Source organism: Acipenser ruthenus, chromosome 5 (genome assembly GCF_902713425.1).
Source record: "Acipenser ruthenus chromosome 5, fAciRut3.2 maternal haplotype, whole genome shotgun sequence".
Lineage (NCBI taxonomy): Eukaryota > Metazoa > Chordata > Actinopteri > Acipenseriformes > Acipenseridae > Acipenser > Acipenser ruthenus.
The window spans coordinates 72,855,599-72,869,696 of NC_081193.1; positions in this window are offsets into that span (position 1 = coordinate 72,855,599).

Consider the following 14,098-nt stretch of genomic DNA (forward strand, 5'->3'; position numbering starts at 1 on the left):
TAACAGAATCTCGATCTCTAAGCCCATCCATTCTTCAGCCCCACCTGAGCAATCTACAAGGGAAGACAAATTTGGGTGAAGAATCAGATTCGCAGGAGGAAAGCAAATCTGTAATAATTTCAATTCCAGTATATGCTCTTTCAGACAGTGCATAAACATCCATATGTGCAGTTTCTGCAGGGACACCCATTCTAAAGCCATCTGCCCATTAGCTCCAAAGTGATTCTCTCCAACACTTAAAGTCTCCACTCCCATAAATATTTCCATTTTAAAACAAAAACTTCTGAATCATCCAGACAAGATCTTCATTATTTATTTAATCGATGGACTAGAGAACATTTTTTCAACTGGAGTCAGTCAAATCCCTCTCTCCTCCTTCCAAAGCAAAAACCTCAATTCTGCTATTCAAGAGCCCAAGAAAGTACAGTCTCTTATTCAAAAAGAGATTTAAAAAGTATTTATGGTTGGCCCTTTTGCAGCTCCCCCGTTTCCAATCTTCAGGATTAACCCCATCGGCATTGGCACTCGGAAAATGTAAGGAAAAAAGCGTCTCATCATTCGCTCATTCCTCACGATCAGTTTTCTTTACAGTACATTAACATATTGGATGCAATTCATTCAATTAAATAGGCAGGTCGCAGCTCCTGGTTAGCAATTCTATTTTTCTACTCAGTTAACTTTCAGCTGCCGCAGCAGCCCAAAAATATTTGATACTGTTTCAGAGGCTTTATGCTGGATACTTCTCAATTCATATCATGTTCCATTTTTGCTACACCTACTTGATGATTTTCTCTTTTTTTCTTTATATAGCGCCTTTCATAGTGGACCACCCTCACAAATTGCTTTACAGAGGTAGGCTGTGAACTGTGCATTATATGCAGAGTCACTTACAATAGGACATTGATTTAACATCTTATCCACAGGATGGAGCTCAAGGAGGTTAAGTGACTTGCTCAGGGTCACACAGTGAGTCAGTCAGTGACAGAGGTGGGATTTGAACCGGTGATCTTCTGGTTACAAGCCCTGGACTTTAACCACTGGACCACACTGCCTATTGATCTCTCCTTCCTCAGATCCGCCAGCAGAAGCGATCACCAATCTTAAAAGTTCATTTTCAGAGGTTGGCTTCCCGTTTTCAGAAGAAAAAACAATCATCCCACTTCATTCACTGGAATTTCTAGGAATCATACTGGACAGTTTTAAGCCAGCCTTCCCGTATCTAAACTCGACCATATTCATTCTCTTATTCGGAACTTTCAGATCAGTAAAACAGTCAGGAAACGTGTACTGCCCTCTTTGCTGGGACATTTCAATTTTGCGATTCACATTATCCCCCCAGGGATGGACATTTATATCTCGATTACTTACTCTTTCATCGACAGCAAAAAACTTGGACTCCTACATCAATATTTCATCAGCAGCTAGGAAAGACATTAAAATGTGGTCTGCTCTCATACAGCATTGGAACAGCCTGTCTATATTCTATGATGATTTCATTTCAGCACCTCACAACATGGCTTTATTTATGGACGCTTCATTCACAGGATTCAGAGGTCTTTTAAATAATCAATGGTTCTCTAGTGCTTGGCCACTAGAAATCACTGCATCTAAAATCCACAGCTCTTCTTGAAATTTACCCAATAGACACGGCAGCATATCTATGTGGTCTTTGGTCAAAGAAATCAATACTGTTCTTTTGGGACAACAAATCTACAGTTCACATTATCAATAAAGGCTGTTCCAGTTCACCTCTTATTATGCAACTACTGTGGCGACTAATATGGATTTCAGTATCAAATAATTTTCTAATCGAAGCCTGCCATCTACCGGGCATTTATAATAATGCAGCTGACGCTCTTTTTCGTTTACAGATTTAACTGTCCCTACAGCTCTGCCAACTCCAGCAGTGACACCCCAGTTCAACCAGCTAATTTTCAACTAATTCCAACTATCAGCGGACAACTCAATACAGCGCAAGCATACATGGCGGCAGCACTCGTGCCTTCCACCAGATCCTCTTATTCCACCGGCTGGACCACCGATTTGATTTTCTGCTCCCAAAGCAGGATGAATCCAACCCCATTCAACCAGGACTGGATTATGTCTTTTATAGTGCACACAAAGGACTCTTTACATCTTGCACCAACTACAATCAAATCCTATCTGTCAGGAATACCATACCAATTTCGCATGATGTCCATTACCTCCCCAGCTCTCCTATCAATATCAGCTGTCTGACTCCTCGCTCTCTGACCGCTTCTCCTTTGCCTACCTATCTCTATAGATATTCTGAGCAATTTGATTTCAATTCTCCATCAAGGCTGCTTCTCTATATTTGATGACCTAACAATGGAAACTATATGTCTAACTGCATTTTTGGTTTTTTTTAAGATGCTCAGAATATGCAGTTCCTTCTATTGCCAGCTTTCCTATGCTGGATATTCACTGCAGTGATCTCACACTCATCTTAGATTCACACTGTATCCTCTTCCTGCGCATTTCCAAAATGGATCAGTTTCGGCAAGGTCAATTTATTCAGCTATCAAAAATTGACTCTCCTTTATGCCCATATGCTTCCATGCAGAAATATATCGCAGAACACAAACCTATTTCAAATTCTGACCCCCTGTTCATCAAGCTGGACCGTTATATCCAGACATTGGTTTTCATCTCATCTGTCTACCTTGGTTTCCAGAGCAGGACTTCCCCCTCAATTCTATACTCCTCATTCAGCCACATCAGCAGCAAGAGCAAAGATTAAACAGCATCTAATTAAAAATATGGGGCACTGGACCTCATCAGCAGTTGAATCATTTATACATTCTTCCCCATGTGAAATATCTTCTGCACATCAGTCTATTGCTAGTATGTCCGGAGTGGGGACGACTGGAGAGTCTTCACATAGTCAGTAGGGAGCCAGTTACTAACCTTCTTTGTTCTGTTAAATGTTTTCTTTCTTTCTTTCTTTCTTTCTTTGTATGTGCATTGGCGGTTCTTTTGTCTGTCTGCACTCATATAGATCTTTAGTGGGGAGCCGTGGGTCTATCCTTTTGGGGGTTAGTGAGTCGCACTTCCCTGACCTTTGTGCAAGCTACGCTTCCTTAACTACACGAGAGAGGTTCTCTCAGTGAGTCAGAGGGGACCCCCGGCCAAACCCAACCTTTATAGCATCTCATGCACTATCGCTCCCCTCGCAATCTGAGAATCTAAGCTTATTTTAGCTAATCTCGCAGAAGGAGCTCTTCCTTCGTAACACGAGGCTCTCTTCTCGTCTTAGGTTCTCTGGGGGTGCGTCTCCGCCCCAGCTTTGGAAGTCTAAAATTCACCTAATCGAGGGCAGCTCTCAACGAGTTCCACCTTCTTCCTTTTAGGTTCTCAGGCCCCTATCATGTGCAGGGGATCGCCCCTATGTGTCTGGTCCCCCAAACGGCGGGGACCCCCCTTCTATATGTTGGGCCCTCTCTTATATGTTTTCAATCTTTACTAACTCTATGACCCTGAGGGTGCCGTGCACCCAGCCTTGGAATTAGCCACATTACGACACAGTCCTCTCATCCCTCGTCCTGCTGAGGGCTTGGTCCTAACGGTGGGCGGCTCTCCAAGAAGTCAGGCGACATCTCTGCAGGTATCCTGGCTCTCACCCTGTGAAATTAACTTGTAAGGATGAATGTTTTACACATGTAAAACAATGTATGTGAAAGGAAATATGAAATGGACAGTAAACAATAAAACGAGCATCCTATCATTAGCCTTCAGATTGTTAGGTATGACTGCAAGGTTCATGGACAGGTCTTCTGGAACACAGCTAAGGTCAGCAGCGGGAAGGTTTGGAGTCAATTTTGCAAAGCAAAATGTAAATTCCTTAGGTAATATAGGTCACTTACAAAAAGAGGTACATGGATAGAGATAGAGTTGAGCGGTAGAATGAGAGACAGCGTTAGATTATGGAAAGGATAAAATAAATATAGCGTTAAAGGGTTTGCATAGTTCTGCCTCACTAGAAGGTAGATAAGGGCAAGACTTACGGTTTATGTTAGGGGTTGGGTCAGGGTTACAGTTAGGGATTAGGGTTGAGTTTAGGATTTCAGTTAGAGTTAGGGTTAAAGTAAGGCTGCTCATTGCACAGTTCAAGCTGCAGAAATACACAGAGCAGACTTTAGCTCTGGGAGAGTAGGAATAGCAGGCATGTCTGGCAGGTGAACTAGGCCTCTGGAGTTGTTGTTTAGGGCTTGTCTTAAATAGTGCTTGAGCAGTTTATTAATAAAAAGTATAATAATATACTGGTATGTTTTATTCAATGGTTATTTAAAAATGGTCCACTAGATGGAGCAGTTTATTTTTTTTTACAAAAGGACCAAAGTAGTGTACAGCTTGAAGTTGTAATCCTGCAGCAAAGTGTTTTTGCCAGTGTGGTTCCATTACCACTGCGGAGAAAAGTCGATTTGAGATAGTCTATGATGTTTACATTTTTTATAGGTCAACCTGGTAAAAAAAAAAAAGTCAGAAATATGATAAAACAACAAAATAGAAAGAAAGACGAAACTCCATTGTTATCAGGGTTTGATGTGTACTGTATATGTATTTATTTTCAAACACAAATTAAACAAAAGCACTGTTTCTGGTTAATTATTAGTGGAGGCTTCTTATTAGGGGCTTGTTAATGAGATACATTTATCATTCTGACCAGAAGTTGCGCTGGAACTGCACATATTGGGAGGTTGTTTTTATATTTGCTCAGTAAAATATCAGGTAAAACTGATATTTAAAATATACCTCTTCCATAAACACGGTGAATACTGAGTTATGCACCAGGGTCTTTAGAGACATTTTTATTGCTGTATAATTTATTAATGCCTATCAATTATCTGTCCACTAGCTGTGAAGCACATGCAGCCCTGAAACTGTTTCATGCAGAGGCACAAGTGTTTAGTCAGCCAGACCTCAGATTATAGTAACTTTGAGTGAGACAGCTGCAGCAAAGTGTTTTTGCCAGTGTGGTTCCATTATCGCTGCAGAGAAAAGTCGATTTGAGATAGTCTATGATGTTTACATTTTTTATAGGTCAACCTGGTAAAAAAAATAAATAAATAAGTCAAAAATATGATTAAACAACAAAATAGAAAGAAAGACGAAACTCCAGTCTTGTGTTTGGTTTATTTCATGCCTATTTTTAATCAAAGTCAGGTTGGTTTACAAAAGCAGAGCATAGGCAACAACAAATGCACTAAACGCCAGTTAATTAAAATCTAATTTCATATTGTTCAGTATAACAGATACGTTCTCATTTTATACAAAATTAAAGCTTTGCTGTGCATTTGGACATTCACACTTTTTGTTTAGTGATTTCTAAGAAATTCAAAATTGCACGCAATTAATTTTAGCTATAATGAACAAACAGCACACCTTTTGTATTGCACAGTGTGCAATAAAACACAAATCCCAGTATTTAAATTAAAATCCTGTTCCCTACAGTTATAGTTTTGGACAAACTTTTTGCTATCTATAAATTTGATAGCAGTACTTTTATAGTGGGAGTAATGTTTTATTGCGTTTCAGTGGCGGCAGCAATCTGAATATCCACTTTGTCTCCAGTAGGGGGCAGCACGCAAGTGCAGGGCAGTGTCTAGAGTTGTGATGACTGAGCTTTCCAGAGTGAAGAGGGCCAGGTTTGATGGCTTGACCTGCCTGCAGCACCTGGAGCCTGGAGGTCATAAGAAAGGAAAGAAGTGAATTGAGCTAGGTGAACAATGTTTTTGGCATTATCCTGAGTTGCATTTTAGTTATGGTGTTGCCATCCTAAAAGTGTCTTTTAGGAAAATCAAATGACAGAAATAACACTGCTAAAATGCCCCAAAAAAACATGCTTTGTCTTTATCACAGTTGTTTGTTTGATTTGTTTTGTACTCCTTTTTTCAAAGCCACTGTAGGGATGGCTATAAGGAGCAGAGATTTAAAGAGTAAGTAGCGGGGTTCCACGTGTTGCTACAACTGTTTAAATAACATACCTGTAATTATTCTTTTCATTGTTAACATCCTGACAACTTTTTACACTTATAAATTTAAAGTCTGTTTCAAAGCTCTTTTCAAAATGTCCGCTCTACTGCACAGGGGTTTGAGAGCTGTCCTCTAAATCACTGCAGAAAAGCTCTAGCTCTAACTTTTCTGTTCCGTTGCACATCATGGATCGTTTTTTGCTGTGTTACCTGTTTGACAATGTGGGAAATAATCCTTACACCATCAGTGCACTAGAGCAGACATTTTGAAAAGAGCTTTGAAACAGACTTTAAAGTTATAAGTGTAAAATGTTGTCAGGATGTTAACAATGAAAAGAAAAATTACAGGTACGTTATTTAAACAGTTGTAGCAACATGTGGGGACGTGTAACGCTATATTTTTTGGAACCCCTTACTCTTTAAACCCTAGCTTATCACAAACTGGACAATTAAATTCATAATTCAGTCTGTTGATTAAAGCTACTGCATTATAATGTATTTAGTCGTAACATTTGTCTTTCTTTTAAAAATAGTAATACTAGTATTTTAAAATATTATTGTTTTAAATCACATTCATTTGCTTTCCTTCCTTATTGATAAAAGTGTTCAGTTGCATGTGCACTTGAAGAGTGCTTTCTATACAGCGGCTCTAAAAGAACAACCAGTAGTGCAGTTGCTACTGATTTCACTTGTCTTCTTGCAAAGTTTCACAAAGCCCATACAATTGGTACAGTGGCTAATAACCCCAGGTTAATAAGAAGCTAGATTAATATATATATATATATATATATATATATATATATATATATATATATATATACACTATTTATTTTGGTGACTAAATGACATCTTTGATAGAGTTATTTACAAACATGAAGTAAAATAGATGAAATATCTGCATTATTAGGGCCAGTGGTTAAAAGAATGGTTAGCACAAGTAAAAGGTACTTAACTGAAGAAAATCATAGAAAACAGCTATGTACCAACAGTAAAGCCAGTTTCTCAAAGTGTGTGGTCTGTATCATTGATATGGTCAGACGTTAAAACAGTGTGGCAGTGAAAAGGTAATTTTTTACTGGACAACACTAGCAATGGAAATTAATTGAGACAATCATAGAATTCAGCTTCATACCAATTATTTAAGACAATTACTAGGTGTTCTGTCTCCCCAGAAACTTAAATGTACAGCTTTGTAAAATTACTGCCACCATCGAAGCTCACTGAGAGAATCACAGAACATAGTTGTGTACCGAGTATGAAGACAATACCTCAAAGTTAGGTCTTCCTCATGGAAACCAAAAACATCATCACAATAATGCCATCCCTCTCAGGTCACATGTCAAAGTAAACAGTGCCGTTACATTTCTCCAAAGGAGCTTCCATAACACTGAAAGGTTAATGAAATATTAGCTGTTGAAGTAGAAGCAGAATGACATTTAAAGTATAAGCAGGGATCCAAACTAAAACTAACCTGATTCTTTTCAATTTTATGGAAAACAAATAATTTGTAACGTCACTCTCCATTTTTAGACAAGTCTAAAAATAAAACCAGCATCTGTTGAATTTCAAGCTGTCAGTGTATAAACAATTGACTGCAGATGTTGAAGAAAATGATTGCCAGCAACCACAGATAACATTTGCTTACTCCATTGTGAGCTTTGACTACATTAAATATATGTGACTAGTTGGATAGTATTAAAACCAATGTTACGGCAACATTGCAAGATTTAAAAAAATCTAATTCCATGAGTCTTATTCTATATAATGCTTAATCTACCATTGCTTAATGCATTAAAATAGGTTTGTCAGTTGTGTCACTCAATAAACAACTAATCAACCACATATGTTCTTATTTACAATGGCAATATAAATTAATCCCACATTATTTGGCTCAGGACTCCCAAATTACTATAATGCCACCGTTAACCCTTATCATTTCTGCCATGGTCATTACAGTATACAGTATTAACATCAACAGGGAACATAATTGATGTCCTTTGCCAAATAATAATGAATGCATTATTTTTTGGCTATGACTTAGTGATTTGTAGTGTACAATGGGACATTTTGGCTGGTATTAAATTCGGTGGGTTTGCTACCTTGGTAGATTTTTAATTTTTTTTTGGTTGGCTTTTTTCACTTAGCACGTTCACAAAGAAAAAATCCACAGTTTTGTATTTCTACTTTTAATTTCAAAAACATTCAAATACATGTTTACTTAATGAAATCTGTCTTCTAAACAGTATCTCATTTACAGTAACTCGTTATAGCATCTACAATGTCACTGCAGCAACTTGAAGAACAAAAAAGGCCTTCTAAAAATGAGTTACAGCATTATCGTTACATAGCCCTTAATTTTAAGATACCAGTAATTGGAAAGGATTAGTAGCTGCAGTATATTTTAACGATAAGCATTTGCTAACTCTCAGTTTTAAAACATAGCTATGGTTCACTAATATAACACAGTGGAATGACTACAGTATCATGTAGTAATTGTAGGACAGTATTGCCACGTGTGAAAACTTTATCAATAAAGCCGAAACAAAATTGCTTTAAATTTAAAACTAGTTAATAGATTAGCAAGCACTGGCAAAATCAACTCAGTTTTACACGGTGCAGAACTAATTAATTTTAACATATTGTTTAGGGACGTTGTGATACCTGCACAGTGGATGTCTTAATAGTCGTATCTATAATGACTCGACAAAAATAATCCAAAGAAAATTTGCACCATTGTTACAGACTTTCTAACAAGTCTGGCATAAACAATTATGTCTGTTACTTAATTAACCCCTTGTAAAAAAAAGAACACAAAACTGCTTAACATTAAAAAGAACAGTCCTACAGGTACCACAGTAGCAGGTGCAGTTTACACTGCCTCGGAGTTCCTGATCGCATCATAAATTCCAAATTTTGTGACTCCATTGATGGAAATGTCTGGTCTGCTTTTAATTTTTTCAAACAAATTGGTTTCATCACACTGCCATTCTCATATTCACTTTGACATCCAGCACATTATTTCCCTTGTCTAGCGCTTCTATAACCTGTGCTGCATACCAGTATGTCAGAGGGCGGGATCACTCACTGTATGCCACACTCTGATTGGTGAAAGAATTATTGGCGATCCAATCAAAACCGCCAATAAAGCCAAAATAAATGTCCCACCAAAATGTCCAGTTATACGGTATGTCAAAGAAAATATTAAAGGAAGGTTGGTGTTTCTTATGTGTTTCACTTAAAACCGGACATTAGGGCATCAGGCTTGTTAATTCCTGCCACCTGGATACAGATGCCAATTCCCAGACTGTCCGGGTCAGACCCAGACAGATGGCAACCCTCTGTGTAACGGGGGCGGGTGTTGGCCTGTTTGTGTAGAAAATAAAATAAGGGAAGAAATAAGGAACATGCAGCTAAAATCTCAAACAAATCAAGATTTCCTTTCACGAAAGAAACCCAAAACAAACCAATAAAAAAGAGCAAACCACAGGCACTAGGCTGGATACAGATTTATCGATGTATACCACAATCAACTTATAACAGGGACTGACTGTGGTTGAATTTCAAACATACAGCACAAAACTCTCAGACTCAATTACTTTTTATCAGGACAGGATCTCAGAATTTACAATAAATATGCCTGCCAATAGAAAGCAGTTTGTATCACAACATTTTAAAATCTTCCTATCATTTTATAATTTCCTGCTAAAGGACAAAGCCTCACCACCATCATTAATCTGTAAGGCAAAACGTGTTTAGAATATTACCCATTTATTATTCGTTTTTAATGTGATTTTGGAAAGTGCTTCAAGCAAATTATAAAATTGAATAGAAAAATTAAATAACATAAACTGACAGGAATTGATTTAGTACAATGTACCCAACCTGTTGACCAATTCTCCATTAGTGGTCCACAGCACTACAGCAGGTCATTTTGTTTCCAAAACATTTAGGTCTTAAAATGAATATAACATATGCACAGTACATTAGGAGAAGTATACCATTAACTGTGTTTGGAAAACAAACCCTGTAGACAGGGATTAAAGAGTGGTTTATTGTGCCCAGTTAAAGAGCAAGTAACTTAAATTTAAAAAAAAAATAGTCTTAAGAACAATATTGAAAATAATAATACTATTATGTATGTCATGGTCTAATGCTAGTGTTTAGTCTGTGAGAATATCCTTAAAACAAAGGTAGTCCCCTCCTTTTTTTGGAAAAGGACGGTAGCCACTGGTTTAGAACATGTTGATCAGGGACGATGTCATTTTAAAAATCCACTTTTGTTTTGGTGGTTTGGTTTTATTTCTTTATCAATAAGAAGACGGTAAAACATTAATCAGTTATGGACGGTATCGGGATTGTTCATAGATCAACTAGGTATTTATTTTAAAGGTAGAACAAAAATAGTGTTTACAACGTTAAATCATTCAAGCATGTACTTAAATTGAAACAAAACAAGAATTGGAAAACAAATAACAAATAATACATAGGCTAGAGAATTATTGAACTGTTTACACCCTATTTATTTTAACTTTAATCTATAACAGATAGCAATAACCCATTACAGTGTCTGTCTAGCAACACTACCCTCCAACACAGGAAGGGCCGTGTATCTCTACCTCTCTATTTAAGGTATAAAAGCTATTTTTTTACTGTTTGCTTGAACTGGGTACATTACTTAGACTAGCAACTGACTACTAGCACACTAACCCACTGAAGGGTGGATGAGGTGATCTCCTACGCAGACCTACAGTAAGTGGCTGCCTTGTGGAGGTGTGTGGCAGGGTGAAAGCTGTGCTGGTGTGGAGAATGTTGGAGAGGAATGGCCCTCCAGGACCATGATTAGACACCCCTGAGTTATCGGTTCCCCTCCACACTCTTTTAAAAATAGGGGAAGGGTGAGTTTCTACTGTTAAATTACAGTTAGTGATTCTCCTCTTAGGACATGAGAAACTGGAAATGCAGTGTGGATGCTTCACTGCCAACTGCACAGTAGTTGGCTGCTCATTAGGAGCCTCCAAAGGTCTACACTGGTCAAAGGAAAGACAATAGCTACCAAGCCTTGTTCTCCTAAAGCACAGTGAGAGTCTTGCAAAGCAGATGGCTAGTGTAAAGAACACATTTTCCATTACTGCTACCATTGTCTGGATTGATAATGAATAGGAATACTAATAATTAAACAAACTGCAAAGTATTATTTTTCTTTGAAATATACCAAAATATTATACAGTGACTTGAACAAATATACACAATTATTTCATATTGAATGATATGAAATATTCCACACTAATATGAGCAGCCTTCCTTCGAGCCCTTACTCAGGTGTATAACTTATTACTTATTTACTGTGGCATACCATGGTAAAAGTAAGGCAAGGTGCAGAATTGTATAATAAAAGCACAAGCATGAATGGTAAAACATAGTGTAAGACAGCAGGGAGGGGGTTAAAGCCTCCCTGAAGAAAAAAACATGTGCAGAATGCACATTTGTTTAACCTGTTAAAACCCCAGCCCCTCACAGACAATTTCCGCCTGGGGGGCTGTGCCCTTAAATAAATCACAATATCTTCCAAAGTATAGACAGCACAGGCATGGTTCAGGGCTTGAATTCAAGGTAACCCCTTGGGCATCAAGACTAAAACCTCAGGTGTGATAAAAGTCTTACTCAGTACCACATTGGAAGGAGATATCCAGAAAAAACACATAAAAAAACAACAAACGCTTTTCATTTTTTTATGTTCTATAGTCATTTTTTCAACTTGTAGCATATGAAAAGAGCCAGATTTTTTTCCAGTGCTTCACCAACATGTCTAATATACTGGGTAAAAATTTGGAACTGTTTGAACAAAGGGATCAAATTCTACAGGAGTTTTTACAAAGCTAAGCCCAAGGGTCCCCAAACCTCTCCAAAAATAAACATTGTGTAAATCTTTATGTCAATTGATATACTAAGTTCTAAAAGGGATGTTATCTTCTGGCACCTCACAGGCTAGCCATTGCCACAAGCATTTGCCTTTGAAAGGTTTTTTTTTTTTTTTTTTTTTTTTTTTTCCCCTTATCTCATTCAAGAGGTGGGCGTGTTTGTTTGCACATCAATTACTCTGTGATGTATTGGGTTACAAACACAGTAAAGGCATGAATGGAACGCTTGTGACCTCCCCTACCACGTGATCAGGGAGATTTCATCGTCATGAAGGTTGTAAGACCACAGCAGCAAAATGCAAGCTAGTCGATTGCTTTTGTTTTGAATGCATGGGGGTACTAGACACATTGTGAATGGGATATCTCAGCGGTGAAATGACGGATTCGAAAAATTCCTTCGCTGTTTGACGGTAGGAAAACAACGATTTTGATATCGAGTCAGCTTTTTTCTCTTTTGCTTTTGTAATAATATTAAAAATGAGTTATGAAATATAATATTTACGTGCAGTTCCGTGTTCCGCCGGCGGGACAAGAGGGGCGTAAAAGGTTAATTTAATTGTATTCGGTTCATTGTTTAATTGTTTTATTAGTTTAATTATCACCCACACCTGGTTAATTGTAAATTAGAGCCAGGTTAGGGTTTAAAAGAAAGACAGCCAGTCTGTTCAGGGCTGCTGTGGGTAGAGCCCGCTTGCGAGGGTGTGCAGGCGTACAGAGAAGAAGGTACTGAGCAACCGTGAAAGGTTGCGTGTGAAAACTGTTTATTTTGTTTTGCTTTGTTGTACAGGGAAACAGTTTAGCTGTCCTGTTTGTAGTTAGGTTCCTGTTTGTTTAGTCAGTGCTCGTAAAGAGCTAGGTGTTTGTTTTGTATTTTGTTTTGTTTTGGTGTTTATTAAGAGTAGCGCACCAGCGCTTAAAAATCCAAAATAAACACAGTTTTCACACGCAACCTTTCACAGTTTCTCAGTACCACCTTCTCTGTACGCCTGCACACCCTCGCAAGCGGGCTCTACCCACAGCAGCCCTGAACAGACTGGCTGTCTTTCTTTTAAACCCTGCACCTGGCTCTAATTTACAATTAACCAGGTGCGGGTGATAATTAAACTAATAAAACAATTAAACAATGAACCGAATACAATTAAATTAAACAAATGTGCATTCCGCACATGTTTTTTTCTTCAGGGAGGCTTTAACCCCCTCCCTGCTGTCTTACAATAGTGAAGTATATTAAAAAGCACAGTAAATGCTTAGCATAATATGGGGAAGGAATTGACCAGGCAAAAATATAAATGAATTAATATAAGACATTAGCAAAATAATTAGTTTTCCAGTAAGAGGAAGACGCGTGGTACATATTAACTGACATGTTAGTATAATTACTCTACAGAAGCAGAGCAGAGAAAGAAAGAAAACTGGTATTGAAGTAGCTTCAAATGTCATATACGTTTTCCATGTTTCTTATTATTTTATCATTCTGAGTGGTTCTAGGATCTGTTTCTCCAATATCGAGTTATAACCATGTTTCTGCCTTTACACTTATCTTGTCTGGTGAATCCTAATGCTGGACTAACAGCCTTCCTCATTTCATTCAAACCGTGTGACAATGCAGAGTACAGTCATCTATGTGTAGAGTAGATGGGTCTAGCAATGTTGAAATGTCACATTGTCACATGGTTTGAATGGAATGAGGAAGGCTCTTCAGTCCTGGTACCAGACAAGCTGCAAACCAGGTAAAGGCAGAATTAGAGAAATATGGGCACAACAGAACCCAGAGCCACTGTTTGACACATTGGATTGAAGACCTGTTCATCTAAAAAGCTGAACTGGAATAGCATACAGAGGCTCTCCAGATGTGCACTATGGATCATGTTGTGTACAATATAATACCCCTGCGATGTTTTAACCATTGTCAGGAGAGCCACCATGGAGGTTACTGCTTTGTATCATGTTTTGGTTACCGGCAAATATATTCCTATATTCTATATTGCTTTTGTCATCCCGGAGCCGAGAAATTAACATGACAATTATATGTTGCATCAAGTCACTTAACCTTATTTTCTTGTATATAATAATGTTTAAAAAATGAAATGGGAATAATCCTAAATTCTCATGCAGTTGTGACTTTACAATGGAAAAGTAGGAAAGTAAGAAATTAAATCTTTTGTAAACAATTTATGAAACCTTTTT